The 17,396-nt window shown below is 38.4% G+C and overlaps 1 long non-coding RNA gene across 1 annotated transcript in view; it reads right to left on the reverse strand.

Moving 5' to 3' along the window:
• Positions 1-2,803: 2,803 nt before the first annotated feature.
• The window catches only part of LOC147366049 (uncharacterized), a 179,688-nt gene continuing 165,095 nt past the window's right edge, over positions 2,804-17,396 (reverse strand). Inside the window, exon 2 of the long non-coding RNA XR_015133179.1 lies at positions 2,804-4,536. This is a non-coding gene — a long non-coding RNA (uncharacterized LOC147366049). The remainder of the gene's footprint in view (positions 4,537-17,396) is intronic.

Genomic DNA, 17,396 nt, shown 5'->3' on the forward strand with positions numbered 1-17,396 from the left:
AGGGAGGAATGACTATGGGGTCAGCAACTATCAGGGTTTGCCACCTTCTGTCTATATACCCCCACTGCTCATCAGGTTCATTCCCTCCCCTCTACAAGTGTCAGAAAGGAAAGGAAAATAAGTGCTTTGCTTGTATTTAGTTATAAATATTGTCTCTAAAAGCTATTGATGATTATAATTTCACTGCAGCAGAATGAGTCAAAAGTCAGACTTTCAAATGTGCCTATTATTTTCTATATGCTAGCATAAGAATGTTAAAATGCATAGAAATTAAAAGTAGAACAGAAGGAAGAGGTAAGAGTTCTTTGGATAGTTCTAATTGCATTGTTTTGCATACAGACCAGTACGATCCATTCCAAATGATTGTATATTTTTCCATCCTCCTTTTATTTTTTTTGCTTTCTTTGAAAAGTACTAGTAACTTGACAGCTCAAACCAGTAGCTTAAAGGTCAAATATTGACTTTGTAGCAAGTCTTCTATTCTAAGAAATAAAATAATAAAATCTCTTTCATAGCCAAAATAATTAGCACAGGCCAAACTTATTCTCCCTGATATATGAAGACGCCTTGAAAAGGAGATTCTGAATATTGCTGCTAGCATGAAATCACTCTAGAAAACCAAAAAATAACTTCCCACAGGGTTTGCTTATAATCATCATGGGGTGTTTCCTAACCAAGATGTTCTTAGATAAACGATGCTTTAGAAGTGGACATGCAAACAAGGAAGTGGTTTGCCAACTCACAATGTAGCCATGACCATAGAGATGCATAATGCGAAGTGTATGAGGAAATAAATAAGGAAAATGTACTGACATAGTCCAATTTTTCAAAAGCAAGTGGGAAAGCTTTATTCATGGCAGGAGGCTTTTTCAACACCCTCCCTGGTATGCAGTGTTAGAGTTGTAAATCCCTTGGGGAAAATTCTTAGAGTCCAGCAAAACTGAACAGGACATACTGATCTAGGTCTCATTTCTAAAATCACTCACTCAGGTGGTCACATTTCTACACTCACCCACTCAGATGGTAATAAGCCCATCCCAAGGCCTTCCTCTGTCTCTTTTTCCCTCAAGGCGTACTGCAAAAACATTATTTTTGCCTTGTCATCATTTCACTCCCTCCATTTCACCTCAACCCACAGATCTTCTTTTCTCAAAGGCTAACAGTCATCAGTTCTCCCACCTTTTTCAAGCAATTTAGTTTGATCTTCATACTATTGGCTTAGAAGTCCCCTGGGCCACGGGATCTGAAGTGTTCCTAGAAGCTTTGAAGTAAAGCTACTCTTTAAAGAGTCCTCATTTATTTTACCTGTCAGTCCTGGGTCTTCTTATAGTCCTCTCTCCCACCTCCATCCGACCCCTCCTCCTCACATGCAAACAATCCTCTCCTTAGCAAACTCAGCAAAATAACACTCAGAAAAGTGACTCATCATCACTGCCTGAAGTCACTTTCTTAAGAAGGCAAGAGTTAAGCAACACATAATATTATATATAGGCTTCAATGGTGGCTCAGCAGTAAAGAATCCCCCGCAATGCAGGGGACTCAGGAGATATGGGTTTGATCCCTGGGTCAGGAGGATCCCCTGCAGGATGACACTGCAACCCACTCCAGTATTCTTGCCTGGAGAATCCCATAAACACAGGGGCCTACAGTCCATAGGGTTGCACAGAGTCAGACATGACTAAAGTGACTTATCACAGCACATACACAGTATAATATATACATTTGCAGTGAAACTATCTATTGACAATAAGACCATGAAAAACTCATCCCTATGTACAACGTTCTAAGTTGTTTACATAGAAAGAATCTCCAAATGGCTTCAGATGGTCTTTGTGCCAAAGTACACATTCTATTTCTCAAAACTCTTAACTTTGGTTTCAATGTTTAAATAAAATTAATTGTAAAACAATTCTTAGTCCTTTGAAGACAAAATCACAACATGCTGAATCTGAGAAGTCAATTCTGAATATCTTATTTAAATAAGAAGTAGATATATTGCCCCAAGGGTCTTGCCAGGTGGCTTAGTGGTAAAAAAAATCCACCTGCCAATGCAATCCCTGGGTCAGGAAGATCCCCTGGAGGAGAAAATGGCAACCCACTCCAGTATTCTTGCCTGGGAAATTCCTCAGACAGAGAAGCCTGGTGGGCTATAGACCATGGGATCACAAAAGAGTTGGACACAACTTAGCAACTAAGCAACAATAATAACATATTGCACTGAAAATAATACTGGGAAGTCCAGTATTAGAGAACTGATTTCAGGTGTTGAATGAATTCAAGATAAATTTACACTTGATCATTTGAATGTACAACAAATGATCCTGATATCATCTAACTTGTAATTGGATATATGTTTAGCTTGCTATAGATTGCTTTATAGGAAGTCACTTATTGTGTTCTTTGATTTTTTTTTTAATTTAATTTTATTTTTAAACTTTACAAATTGTATTAGTTTTGCCAAATATCAAAATGAACATAGGGGTAGGGGTAATGCCTTAACTATCCACAGGCAGTGCTGTTTTATTAAACATGTAATGTGGAATTTGGAATCAGAATTTAGCCAGATTTTATCTTTCCTCTTCTTATAACCAATGAGTCCTTCCAATATCCAAATGCTTAAATAACTTACCAACTTTTTCTTAGATTTTAGCAACTTAGAAATTTGTTATGAAATAAAAAGTGAAACATTGATTTTACAGTATTAACTTACACAGAAATGTTATCAAAAAACAACTTAAAATGTAACTCTTTGCAGATGATGATATTATATACAGGAAACCCTAAAGACTCTACCAAGAAACTGTTAGAACTAATAAAAGAATTTAATAAAGTTGCAGGATACAAAGTCAATATACAAAAATCTGTTGCATGTCTATACACTATCAATGAATTATCAAAAAAGAGGAATTAAGAAAATAATTCCATTTCCAATTACATGAAGAATAAAATATTTAGGAATTAATGTAACCAAGGAAGTGAAAGATCCATTCATTTAAAACTATAATACATTGATGAAATAAACTGAAGACACAAAGAAATGGAAAGATATTTGGTGTTCATGGATTGCAAGAATTAACATTGTTAAAACAGGCATGCTATCTAAAGCAATCTACAGATTCAATGTAATCTGTATCAAAATTCCAAAGGCATTTTTCACAAAAATAGGGGGGAAAATCCTAAAATTTATATGAAACCAAATAGCCAAAGCAATATTGAGAAAGATGAACAAAACAAGAAGAATCACACTCCCTGATTTCAACCTATATTACAAAGCTAGAGTAATCAAAATAGTATAGCATTAGCATTAAAACATATAAGTCAAAGGAACAGAATATAGAGCCCAGAAATAAATCCCCACATATATGGTCAATTACTTTATGACAAAGAGCCAAGAATATACAATGGCATATCTTCAATAAATGATAGAGGGAAAACTGGTTAGCTAATACAAAAGAGTGAAACTGGACCCCTATATTATACAATGCACAAAATTCAACTCTAAATTGATTAAAAATTGAACATAAGACCTGAAACCATAAAACTCCTAGAAGAAAGCATAGATGTAAATTCCTTGACATTGGTTTTGGTGATATTTCCTTGGATTTGATCCCAAAAGCAAAAATAACAAATGTGACCACATCAAACTAAAAAGCATCTACACAGCAAAAGAGAGCATCAGCAAAGTGAAAAAAACAACTATTATGAAAAAAAAAAAAACCACAAAAATAGCAAGTATTACTGAGAATATAAAGAAAAGGGAACCCTTGTGTAATCTTGGTAGGAATGTAAATTGGCACAGCCACTATGAATAGCAATATGGAGATTTTTCCAAAAATTAAAAGTAGAACTAATGTATGATTCAGCAATTCCATTTCTGGGATATATCTGAAGGAAATGATTGAATATTACAGGGGGGAAGGAAGGATAGAAGGATAGGGGAAAGGGATACTTAGGGAGTCTGGGACTGACATGAACACACTGTTATATTTAAAACTGATAACCAACAAGATCTACTGTATAGCACAGGGAATTCTGCTCAATGTTATACGGCAGCCTGGATGGGAGGGCAGTTTAGAGGAGAAAGGAGATATATATATATATATGTATGGCTGAGTCCCTTTGCTGTCTACTTGAAACTACAACAACGTTGTTAATTGGCTACACTTCAATAAAAAGTAAAAAGTTTAAAAAAAAAAAAGTCAAAAAATGCTTTGCTGAAAACTTTTGGAGAGTTTGGGGTTGCGGGGGGCGGTGAGTATGAGCCACTGTCTCCTTGAATGCCTCCGCAATAAGCCTTTCTCTGTTCCAAAAAATAATACTATAGAGACATTAAAAGAAAATATGAAGAGTTTTTTAAACTTTTCTTGAGATTGAGAAAGACTTTCTTTTTTTTTTTTTTTTTTTAGGTCCGTCATCTCACCGCTTTTCCCTTTGCTCCCAGGTGAAAGGCAGCCGACTACAGGAAGGCGCTCTGGAACTTCAAGCGGGACTGCGGAATCCGAGAAAGACTTTCAAGTATGCCACAAAATACAGAAACTGTAAAAAGAAAGAAAAAGATGATAAACATGACTACATGTCATAAAAAGTGTTCTACCTAGGAAAAAAGCATAAAGTCAAAGGTCAAATAACTGAGAAAAATATTTGCGACATATATATTACAGACAAAAACTGCCTTCATTAGCATGCCTGTGTGTGCTCAGACACTCAGTTGTGTCTGACTCTTTTGTGACCCCATGGACTGTAGCCCGCCAGGCTCCTCTGTCCATGGAATTCTCCCAGTAAGAATACTGGAGTGGGATACCATTTCCTCCTCCAGGGGATCTTCCCAACTCAGGGATCAAACCTGCGTCTCTTAGATCTCCTTCATTGACAGGCAGATTCTTTACCACTAGTGCCACCTGCCTTAGCTTTTGTCTCTACAAATCAATAAGGGAAAAACCAACAGCTTCAAAGAAAAATAGGAGAGAGGGAAAAAAAGAAAAATGGGGAAGGACATCATTCACAATAAAATAAACGAATGGCTTTCAAAGACCTGGATTGAGGTTCAGCATTATACATTATAGACATTTGAATTTAAAAGTACAGTGAGACACCATTTTTCACCTATCATATGGGTAATGATCCAAACGTGTGGTAACACTGTGTTACCATCCTATCTCAGAGGAAACAAACATGCCAAACTGTGGTTGGTCAGTTGCAAACAGTACAACCTCTGGAGCAAACATTTTGGCAATATATATCAGAATCTCAGACTCACATACCCTAAGATCCAGCCCCAAAGAAACAAAACCAATAGGAGATATATAAATATACATATAGATACATCAAATCAGATCAGATCAGTCGCTCAGTCGCGTCCGACTCTTTGTGACCCCATGAATCGCAGCATGCCAGGCCTCCGTGTCCATCACCAACTCCCGGAGTTCACTGAGACTCACGTTCATCGAGTCAGTGATGCCATCCAGCCATCTCATCCTCTGTCATCCCCTTCTCCTCCTGCCCCCAATCCCTCCCAGCATCAAAGTCTTTTCCAATGAGTCAACTCTTCACATGAGGTGGCCAAAGTACTGGAGTTTCAGCTTTAGCATCATTCCTTCCAAAGAAATCCCAGGGCTGATCTCCTTCACAATGGACTGGTTGGATCTCCTTGCAGTCCAAGGGACTCTCAAGAGTCTTCTCCAACACCACAGTTCAAAAGCATCAATTCTTAGGTGCTCAGCCTTCTTCACAGTCCAACTCTCACATCCATACATGACCACTGGAAAAACCTTAGCCTTGACTAGACAGACCTTTGTTGGCAAACTAATATCTCTGCTTTTGAATATGCTATCTAGGTTAGTCATAAATTTCCTTCCAAGGAGTAAGCATCTTTTAATTTCATGGCTGCAGTCACCATCTGTAGTGATTTTGGAGCCCAGAAAAATAAAGTCTGACACTGTTTCCTCTGTTTCCCCATCTATTTCCCATGAAGTGGTGGGACCGGATGCCATGATCTTCGTTTTCTGAATGTTGAGCTTTAAGCCAACTTTTTCACTCTCCACGTTCACTTTCATATATAGATATAAAAGGAGTCATTATAAGAATTGGCTCACATAATCTGTAATCTGCAAGCTAGAGAACCAAGAAAGCCAATGGCATAATTCAGTCCAAGTCCAAAGGCCTGTGGACCACGGAGCTGCTGATGTAAATCCTGGAGACCAAGGCCCAAGAACCAGGAGCTCCAAAGTCCAAGTGTGGGAGATGGATATCCTAGCTCAAAAAGAAGAGAAGGAATCCACCTCCTTTCTTCACCTTCTAGTTCCATCTGGGCCCCAGGGAATGGATGATACCCACATTGGTGAGGGTTGATCTCTTTACTCTTCACTGAATCTTATGCTAATCTCTTCCAGAAACACCCTCACAGATACATTCAAAAGTAATGTTTTACCAGCTATTTGGTCAACCCTTAGATCCATCAAGTTGATATGTAACATTAACCATCACACCTGCCTTTCCAAGGTCATGAGAATGCCATCATATACACAGTCACCAAATTAGCAGTGAAGAAGAGGGAAAGGAAATAATTCTGGAAGTCTGATACTTTATCTAAAAGAGACTGGATTTTTGGCTTGCAAGATCTTAGTTCCCCAACCAGGGATTGAACCCAGGCCCCAGCAGTGAAAGCTTCAAGTCCTAATCACTGGACTACCATGTAATTTCCTAAAAGAGATTGTTTTAAAAGAAAAATTTAACCAGAAAAAACCTAAGTCACTCTTAATTGGGAAGTTTAAGTTATAGTTTCCATATTGGTGTGATAGAGGCTTAAAAGCAATAAAAAACCTTCATGATTTGGGATCTGTTAAAGTTTAACCTCAAAGCCTAGAAAATGCATGGAAAAGATTTGAACTGAAAAGATGGCAGTGAGAATGGACAGAAAATACTCAGGAATCTAGCTGAATGTAGACAGTATAGGAAAAAAAAATCTAGGTTTCTAGGTTTCAAGGTTTCACATTTGGATGCCTTACTTGACCATGGTACTAGTCCTTGATATGTGTCCTGGCCTCTTCTGAGCTCATGATAGAGGGGTAGAGCTGTTAACTGTGAATCTTCTAACTATGTGACATGGAATATGTAGGAAAGACAAATAGCATCTCTTTCCCCACCAAATTTACCATCCCTTTCAGGGCTGAAAGCTGGTCTCACAGAAATGTTACTTTTTCCAGAAAATGCTGGCCTAAGCTTGACTCTGTAGTTCATCTGTGAAAAATCTGGGGTAAGATTTCAATAATGACAAGAAACTGGAAAACTTAATCTATAAGAGCTGAATCCCTCTCTAAAGCTTGCAGAACCCAGTTTATTCTGGGTCTTATAGTGGGTACCAAATTAGTGATCCTTCTCACCTCCTGCTAAAAAAAAAAAAAAAAATTCAGTAACTCCCTGATGGTCTAGTGGTTAGGCCTCTGAACCTCCACAGCTGGGGGCCAGGTTCAATCCCTGGCCAGCAAACTAAGATCCTGCAAGTCACACAGTGTAGACAAAAAAATAAAATTTTTTAAATAAAACATTTTTTAAAGTTCATGCCTAGGTATCTACTTTTTTTTATATTGAAAAATCCCCTTTTTTTCTGCTACAGGTTTGCAGTCCATGTACTGACTTCTATTGAGAACACACTACTTGCCTTTAGAACAATAATGAGATGATCTTACCCACAAAGATGTCTCTCACTTCATGGTCTCAAACAACAAATTATATCAGAATATATCACAAGCCCCCTTACATCCATACAAGACATAAATGCACATAATACTGATGAATAGGAATAGTTTCCTTGTAGTTTGCTGATTCAAAGCAAAGAAGAGAGAAGATAACTTTGACATGTTAAGAAGAATTTCACTGTACAAAGACCTGAGATAATAATTTAGATAAGAAACAAAACAGGTCCATGAAGGAAAAGTGGATCGAATTTGGAAATGGAACCTCACATTTACTGAGAGTGTCAAGGTGAATGTGTTAATCAGGTTTCCTGTTTAAGATCAAGTAAACTGGAGTCCTTACATACTAAGCAAGAAAAATAGGGGTAGATATGTGAGGTGGTGCACCTCTGAATTTTGCTTCCACATCTTCCCAAGTGTCCAGTTTCGATCTGAGAACAGATGTGAACTTCACAATGAAGTTATATGACACTGACCTGTGCCCTCTTCATTTTCTCTGCCTCCACCCAAGCATCACAGTTTTATGCCCCCACAGATTTTGAATGCCTGTAATTATAGATAATGACTTCATTCAAGCTGATTCCTTGAACAGAAACAAATTCTATCAAGTTTGCACCAGACAACAATCATCTTAACTGTGGAATGAGATTTGACATAATTTTTCCAGTTATAGCAGTCTGATTTAACCAAGATAATTTAGGTTAAGTTGCCCCCTAGAGGCAGCCAGAAAAAAAAAAAAAAACTGTCAAGAAATAATAAGAAAAAGTCCAAATAAAAACGTTAGTAAACAGAAAATGCAAAAATGGATAACAGAATTCTTCCATTTTACATATTTCCATTTTTCAGAACAAAGAATGGAGGTAGGATCTCTAATCATCTGTTGTATATAAATATTTACTCCAATTGCTGAGATACAATTTTTTTTTTAATTCTGTTCTCCCAAAAAATGACCTTCTGGTAAATTTGTATCACTCAGTAATTAAACTATAAATGAGATGGGTAGAGGATAAATAAAGACAAGAGACAATCAGAATAGATGACTTTCCCAGAAATAAATACCAATTTCTGCATCCACATTTGATTTAACAGTGTGACTTTTTTATATTGCTAAAATGTATTAAGTTTTGTTTTTATGTCATTGCTGCTGCTGCTAAGTCACTTCAGTTGTGTTCGACTTTGTGCAACCCCATAGACAGCAGCCCACCAGGCTCCCCCGTCCCTGGGATTCTCCAGGCAAGAACACTGGAGTGGGCTGCCATTTCTTCTCCAATGCATGAAAGTGAAAAGGGAAAGTGAAGTCGCTCAGTCGTGTCCAACTCTTCACGACCCCATGGACTGCAGCCCACCAGGCTCCTCCGTCCATGGAATTCTCCAGGCAAGAGTACTGGAGTGGGGTGCCATTGCCTTCTCCGTTTTATGTCATTAAGAAACCTTTTGAGTGTCACTTCACTATACTCAGTGATCCAATTTAAAAATGGCTTTTAGGGATTTCCCTGGTGGTCCAGTAGAAATCTGCACTGTCAATGCAGGGAGCCTGAGTTTGATCCCTGGTCAGGGAACTATTAATAAATCCCACGTGCTGCAACCAAGAGTTCGCCTAAGGCAACTAAAGATCCTGCATGCTGCAACAAAGATCAAAGACCACGTGTGCCACAACTAAGACCTGGCATAGCCACATAAATAAATAATTTTTAAAGGCCTTCAATCAAGGCTGACAGGGAGGTGTTGATGCTTTGCTTTATTTGGCATGCATAATGTAGCTGGAATTTTTCATCTCCAAGTAAGAATCTAGTGCAATCTTCATTCCCTGATAAGAGTTCTAAAGGAAAGAAAAGGACAAGTTTAATGATCACTGAAGGCAGTCAGCCTGCAATGCTGTTGACTACAATTTAGATCAGGAAGCAGCCTGCAGAGGAAAGCGGGTCTGGTTCCATCACAGTTATTGATATTTTCAATCAACAGCCTTTTTGTTTGTGGAAAAAAATTAATGCCAGGTATAAAAGAGGAGTTCAAAAGCTCAAGCTGAAATTAAGAAATGATTTAGAGAAAACAACATAAAGCTGATTTGAAGATGATGAATATTTAGAATCTAGAAAAAATAAGCTTTGAAGATGATGGATATTTAGAAAAAATAAGCCTTAGATTTCATGAGCTGGGAGAAGGGACAGAGCTGGTAATTGACCATTTCTTGGGTAATGATTAATGTACATGAAATATAATTTACTAATTGGTAAATATTCACTCCTTTCCTAGTATAATGGTTTCCATGTTCTAACAGAGATCTCTAAAATTAAATCATCTAATGAACATTTCTTTAAAAACAAAAAGTCATTGTACATTGAACTTCAAATTCTATTGTGTTTCTACACAAATATGTCACACATCTCAATAATTTTTTTTACTTTAGTCCTTACCATATGCTAAAATTTTATTTTATTTTTAATATAAATTTATTTATTTTAATTGGAGGCTAATTACTTTACAATATTGTATTGGTTTTGCCATACATCATCAAGAATCTGCCACGGGTGTACACGTGTTCCCAATCCTGAACCCACCTCCCTCCCCATACCATCCCTCTGGGTCGCCCCAGTGCACCAGCCCCAAGCATCCTGTATCATGCATCAAAACTGGACTGGCAATTCATTTCATATATGATATTATACATGTTTCAATGCCATTCTCCCAAATCATCCCACCCTCACCCTCTCCCACAGAGTCCAAAAGACTGTTCTATACATCTGTGTCTCTTTTGCTGTCTCGCATACAGGGTTATCGTTACCATCTTTCTAAATTCCATATATATCCGTTAGTATACTGTATTGGTGTTTTTCTTTCTGGCTTACTTCACTCTGTATAATAGGCTCCAGTTTCATCCACCTCATTAGAACTGATTCAAATGTATTCTTTTTAATGGCTGAGTAATACTCCATTGTGTATATGTACCACAGCTTTCGTATCCATTCATCTGCTGATGGACATCTAGGTTGCTTCCATGTCCTGGCTATTATAAACAGTGCTGCGATGAACATTGGGGTACACGTGTCTCTTTCAATTCTGGTTTCCTCGGTATGTATGCCCAACAGTGGGATTGCTGTGAAAATGAGTATATTACCCAAAGCAATCTATAGATTCAATGCAATCCCTATCAAGCTACCAACGGTATTCTTCACAGAGCTAGAACAAATAATTTCACAGTTTGCATGGAAATACAAAAACCTTCGAATAGCCAAAGCAATCTTGAGAAAGAAGAATGGAACTGGAGGAATCAACCTGCCTGACTTCAGGCTCTACTACAAAGCCACAGTCATCAAGACAGTATGGTACTGGTACAAAGACAGAAATATAGATCAATGGAACAAAATAGAAAGCCCAGAGATAAATCCCTCCATGCACCTATGGACACCTTATCTTTGACAAAGGAGGCAAGAATATACAATGGATTAAAGACAATCTCTTTAACAAGTGGTGCTGGGAAAACTGGTCAACCACTTGTAAAAGAATGAAACTAGAACACTTTCTAACACCATACACAAAAATAAACTCAAAATGGATTAAAGATCTAAATGTAAGACCAGAAACTATAAAACTCCTAGAGGAGAACATAGGCAAAACACTCTCTGACATACATCACAGCAGGATCCTCTATGCTGCTCCTCCCAGAATATTGGAAATAAAAGCAAAAATAAACAAGTGGGATCTAATTAAAATTAAAAGCTTCTGCACAACAAAAGAAACTATAAGCAAGGTGAAAAGACAGCCTTCAGAATGGGAGAAAATAATAGCAAATGAAGCAACTGACAAACAACTAATCTCAAAAATATACAAGCAACTCCTGCGGCTCAATTCCAGAAAAATAAATGACCCAATCAAAAAATGGGCCAAAGAGCTAAATAGACATTTCTCCAAAGAAGACATACAGATGGCTAACAAACACATGAAAAGATGCTCAACATCACTCATTATCAGAGAAATGCAAATCAAAACCACAATGAGGTACCATGTCACACCAGTCAGCATGGCTGCGATCCAAAAGTCTACAAGCAATAAATGTTGGAGAGGATGTGGAGAAAAGGGAACCCTCTTATACTGTTGGTGGGAATGCAAACTAGTCCAGCCACTCTGGAGAACAGCGTGGAGATTCCAAGGTCAGTTGCTTACCTGCACAGTTTGTATCTGTCAGTTTGGGTTACATATACACCACACATTACTTAGTGTGTTAGGTGATCAACAACTTGCATGCAAAGCAGCAATAAATATTTAAAAATGAAGAATACATTCCTGCAATTGTTAAAATTAGATAACTTCAAATAACAAAGAACAAAAATTAATACACTTTGTTCTATGCTTTTAAAATGTCTAGATGTAGGTCAAATTGAGGTTTCATGGGGAATTCTCCTGCTGAACAGTGGTTAAGACTCCACCTTTCACTGGCACAGCCAAAAAATTTAAATTAGCAAATTTATAAAAAGTAAGATTTGATGGATGGCAAAACTTCTAGGCCTCACATTTTATCTAAGATTTTGTTAGTAGCCTAATTGTGAACTGTTTAAGTGATACCTGGAAAGCCCGTTTCATCTAAAGTTTTCTTTTAATTTTCTGACATAATCCTTACAACCTCGCTATTCAGACGCTGCTACTCTGAATTCACAAGGGTTTTAGGTAGTTTTCACTCATGCTAGATGTCAGTTGCAGTTTAGCCAGATGCTCTGCTATATATCTTCTCATATCTGACCCAGGCTGATGGTGGAGTTTGCACTTCAAACATTGCCAGTTGTTACGATGGAGAGGAAAAAGCTATGGAGGGTCTCACATTGGCTATTAAAGGTCTTGAGCATAAAGTGATACATATCATTTCTGATTACAACTAATTCATCTCATGGCTTGGTTGGGTGAGGGCCCTCTTCCGGGTCACAGACTTCTCCTTGTATCCTTACAGAATGGAAAGACCTAGGGATCTTTCTGGAGACTCTTTTATTTTTATTTTTTTAATATAAATTTATTTAATTGGAGGCTAATTACTTTACAATATTGTATTGGTTTTGCCATACATCAACATGAATCAGCCACCGGTGTACACGTGTTCCCCATCCTGAAACCCCCTCCCACTTCCTTCCCCATACCATCCCTCTGGGTCATCCCAGTGCATCAGCCCTGAGCATCCTGTATCATGCATTGAACCTGGAGTGGCGATTCCTTTCACATATGATATTATACATGTTTCAATGCCGTTCTCCCAAATCATCCCACCCTCGCCCTCTCCAACAGAGTCCAAAAGACTGTTCTATACATCTGTGTCTCTTTTGCTGTGGAGACTCTAAGGGCACTAATCCCATTCATGAAGGCTCTGTCCTCATGACCCATTTCCTCCTAAAGTCCCCACCTCCTAACACCATCACTTTGGACATTAGGATTTTAAGAGGATACAAACATTCAGACCATAGTAATCATCTCACAGTGTTTCTGGAATCTGGGAGTGGCTTAGCTGGGTGGTTCCAGTTCAGAACCTTTCATGAGGTTTGCTGTTGTTGCTGTTGTTCAGTAACACAGTTGTGTCCAACTCTTTGTGACCCCATGGACTGCAGCACACCAGGCCTCTCTGTCCCTCACCTTCTCCCGAGGTTTGCCCAAGTTCATGTCCATTGCATCGGTGATACCATCCAGCCATTTCATCCTCTCATGCCCTCTTCTTCTTCTGAGAAGAAGGTTTGTTACTTTCGGTAAACTTGTTTGAGGAAAAACAAACCCACGGTCTAGAAGGAGACAATGGTCAATGGTTGCTGCCTAGTTCCTTAACAGCTGGACCATACACAGGACCAGCCTTCTCATGCCCAAGTTCCCCTTATGTGACCTCCCTGCTCTTGAAGAATAGTTTCAGTTCAGTCACTCAGTCGTGTCTGACTCTTTGCAATCCCATGAACCGCAGCACACCAGGCCTCCCTGTCCATCACCAACTCCCGGAGTTTACCCAAACTCATGTCCATTGAGTCAGTGATGCCATCCAGCCATCTCATCCTCTATCATCCTCTTCTCCTCCTGCCCTCAATCTTTCCCAGCAGCAGGTTTTCAAATGAGTCAGCTCTTCACATCAGGTGGCCAAAGTATTTGAGTTTCAGCTTCAACAGCAGTCCTTAGAATGAACACCCAGGTTGCTTATTAGACTACTGAGGGTATGAGGGTCCTGGAGAAAGCGAAGCACTTGGATGGGACTGCTCCCTGAGGACAAAGTGGTGGGAATGAGGACTGGATTAAACTATTCATCAGCATTACAAACTATTCTTCAGCCAGTAACACTGAAGAATAGTTTAATCCAGTCCTCATTCCCATCACTTTGTCCTCAGGGAGCAGTCCCATCCAAGTGCTTCGCCTTCCCCAGGACCCTCATACCCTCATTCTAATAAGCAAATGTTTGTCCTCAAAAGAAAGAATTCTAAAAAAAAAAAAAGCCTTCAGATGATTGTGTAAGGAAGTTGTGATACATATACACAATGGAATATTACTCAGCTATAAAAAGCAATGCATTTGAATTAGTTCTAATGAGTGTATGACCCTAGAGCCTATTATACAAAGTGAAGTAAGTCAGAAAGAGAAGGACAAATATCATATATTAATGCATATATATGGAATCCAGAAAAATAACACTGATGATCCTACGTGGAGGACAGCAAAGGAGATGCTGACATAAAGAACAGACTTTTTGGACACAGTGGAAGAGGGTGGGGTGATTTGAAAGAATAGCATTGAAACATATATATTACCATATGTAAAATAGATAGCCAGTGGGGATTTGCTGTATGATGCAAGGAACACAAAGCCAGTGCTCTGGGACAATTTAGAGAGGTGGAATGGGAAGGGCGGTGGGAGAGGGGTTCAAGAGGGAGGGGATATGCATACCTATGGCTGCTTCATGTTGATACATGGCAGAAACCATCACAATATTGTAAAGTAATTATGCTCTAACTAAAAATGTTTTAAAATAAATAAAGAATTCTGAGAAAGGGAAGATACCAGCTGAAATAAATAACATTTTTTTCACTCCTGAAATTACTACCATAAAGCAAGATAAAATCTTAAGAGCCATGTGGAGGATTTAAGTGCACAAATGGTTAATTATCACAAACTTATAGCAAGACACCTATTGATTTACTATTTAGGTTAAAAATATTATTCAAATAGATTAAACAATATAGTTTCACACTGCTTGTGAAAAATGCTAATGGTCTCAATGAATGTCTGAATAAAACAGAGAGGGAAAATTCTCATCCAGGATTTTCAGGCAGAAAGGATCCTATCTTTAAAGCCAGAGCAAATTTGCACAGTATTAGGGCAGGACCAAAGAGAAGGCCACCTTGGTGAAATAGTAAGCTAAACCAACTGAAGAGGGTAAATTACACATGGAAAGTTATTTCTGTTAACAAAAGCAGAATTTTTTTGAAGGGCAAAAGTGCTCTTGAGAAAGGACTTTTTCAAAGAAAAAACAGCTATGCCAGAGAGTCATTCACAAGTGTCACTCTTCTGTCTGGTATCAATGTTACAGATAATCTTCTGCAGTTATATGAAAATTCAGCCCTAATATGGAGGAAAAAACTATTTTTGAAGATTGGTTCAGTCACCATTTTGTTCCAGTTGTTGAGGATTAGCTAAAACAAGCATCATTAATCCTCAGTGGTGTTCTGGCCATTAAACATCCTTGAAGATATAGATTCTAGATCAGAATGGTGTTTATATGCATTTGTTCACTTATTCTTTCAATGACAAAAATTTGTTGAGAGCCTCCTATATGCTATAACAGGATTGAAGGATATATCCGTGAACAAGGCACTGCCTCTGACCCCAATGTGAGTATAGCTTAGTGCAGGAAACAGACAGGCAACCAGCTAATTATAATGCACTGTGGTTATGTTGGGCTAGGATAGTAATCATCAACCTTACCTAGCCCAACATCCCTTTCTCTCTCACTCTCTCTCTCTCTCTCTATAGCTGCATAGAGGTGGAGCATGCTGCATAGCTTTTAGGATCTCAGTTCCCCAACCAGGGACTGAACTTGGATCCCAGCAGTGAAAGCATTGAACCCTAACCACTGGACTGCCAGGGAATTCTCCCACCATCCTTTTCTATAATAGTTTGTAATGTTCCCTTTACTATACTGAAATAAAATTTGCAGATAATGTAAAATATCTGAACACATATTTTTTTAATGTATCTTTTTTTTTTTTTTTGGTGTATAGTTGCTTTACAATGTTGTATTACTTTCTGCTATAAAACAAAGTGAAACAGCTATTATATACATTTGTCCCCTCCCTCTTGGACCGCCTTCCCACCCACCTCCCATCCCACCCCTCTAGGTCCCACCAAACTGAGCTCCCTGCCCTATACAGCAGGTTCCCATTAGCTGTCTGTTTTATACAACACAATGCACGTATGTCAATCCCAATCTCCCAGTTCATGCCACCTTCCTTCCTGCCCCTTAGTGTCCATACATCCTGAACACAGATTTTTGAAACATTAAGATATGCCCTAAATACAATTAATATAAAGAAGAAATAAAAAAGATTAAAAATAGACATATTTAAATACACAAGTGTTCAGGCAAGAACGCATTAGAAGATATTATGAGTAAGTTAGACGCTTACATATTTCTATCTATACTTAGTGCTATGGACTGAATTGTCAGTCCTAAAATTCATATGTTGAAGCTCTAACACCAAGGTGACTATATTGCAGTAAGGAAACAATTAAGATTAAATGAGGTCATAAGAGTGGAGCTCTGATCTTAAAGGATTAATGTCCTTATAAGTGGTGACACCGAAGAGCTGGCTCTTTCTACCTCTCTGCCCTGTGAGGACACCACAGGACAGGAAGTTCTCACCAGAAACCAAATCAGCTGGCTCCTTGATCTTGGACTTCCTAGCCTCCAGAACTGTAGAAAATAAATATCTACTGTTTAAACCACCCAGTCTATGGCATTCTGTTATGGCATTCAGAACTAACACACGTAAAATCACCATGAGGGAGACAGCCACATACACAGACAGATTCCAGCATGTTGTACTGGCCTCAAAAACCACAAACATCATTGCAGTCAGTAATACGATTTTCTGAAATGGTTTCCCTTTCCCTGAGGAAAGTTCCAAATGAAAAACACCATCATCTTCACTAGATTTACTTGGTAATTGTATTCCTGGAAAATTCAGAGTTTATATCAATGACGCAAAAAGTACATAGAGTTTATATGTAAAGTGAGTTTTGTTCTAGATTAGGTATGTACAAACATCTTTTAACTGTGCAAATGTTCAGCATGACATTCAAAAGTCATACAATGCGGGACAGTTCTTCATTGTGTGAGACTGTCACTTGTGCCAGCATACTGTTTCCCTTCACACAAAATTCTAATAACACCTCATTGTGAAACAATCAAAAAAAGTCTCCATTAGTTTCATACTATCCCCCCGGAAGCAATACTGTCCCCACTGAAAATCACCATTTCAGGGTTTAGAAAGAGGACTATCTGACACAGCTCTAGGGCCATAGGAAATATCAACAGAGAAAGTCACACCAGCTAACTGAGCCAGTGGGAATTGAAGGTGAGTGCACAGGGCTAATGGTGAGAAGGGTCAAAGGTGAAAGAGGGCACAGCATATTCAGAACACTGAAGGCATATCAGCATGGCTGGGACATTTAGTCACTTTAATATACACTTGCCAA

This window comes from Bos grunniens, chromosome 9 (assembly GCF_055505025.1).
Source record: "Bos grunniens cultivar Pamir isolate PY7600 chromosome 9, Bosgru_T2T1.0, whole genome shotgun sequence".
In the NCBI taxonomy this organism is placed as follows: Eukaryota; Metazoa; Chordata; class Mammalia; order Artiodactyla; family Bovidae; genus Bos; species Bos grunniens.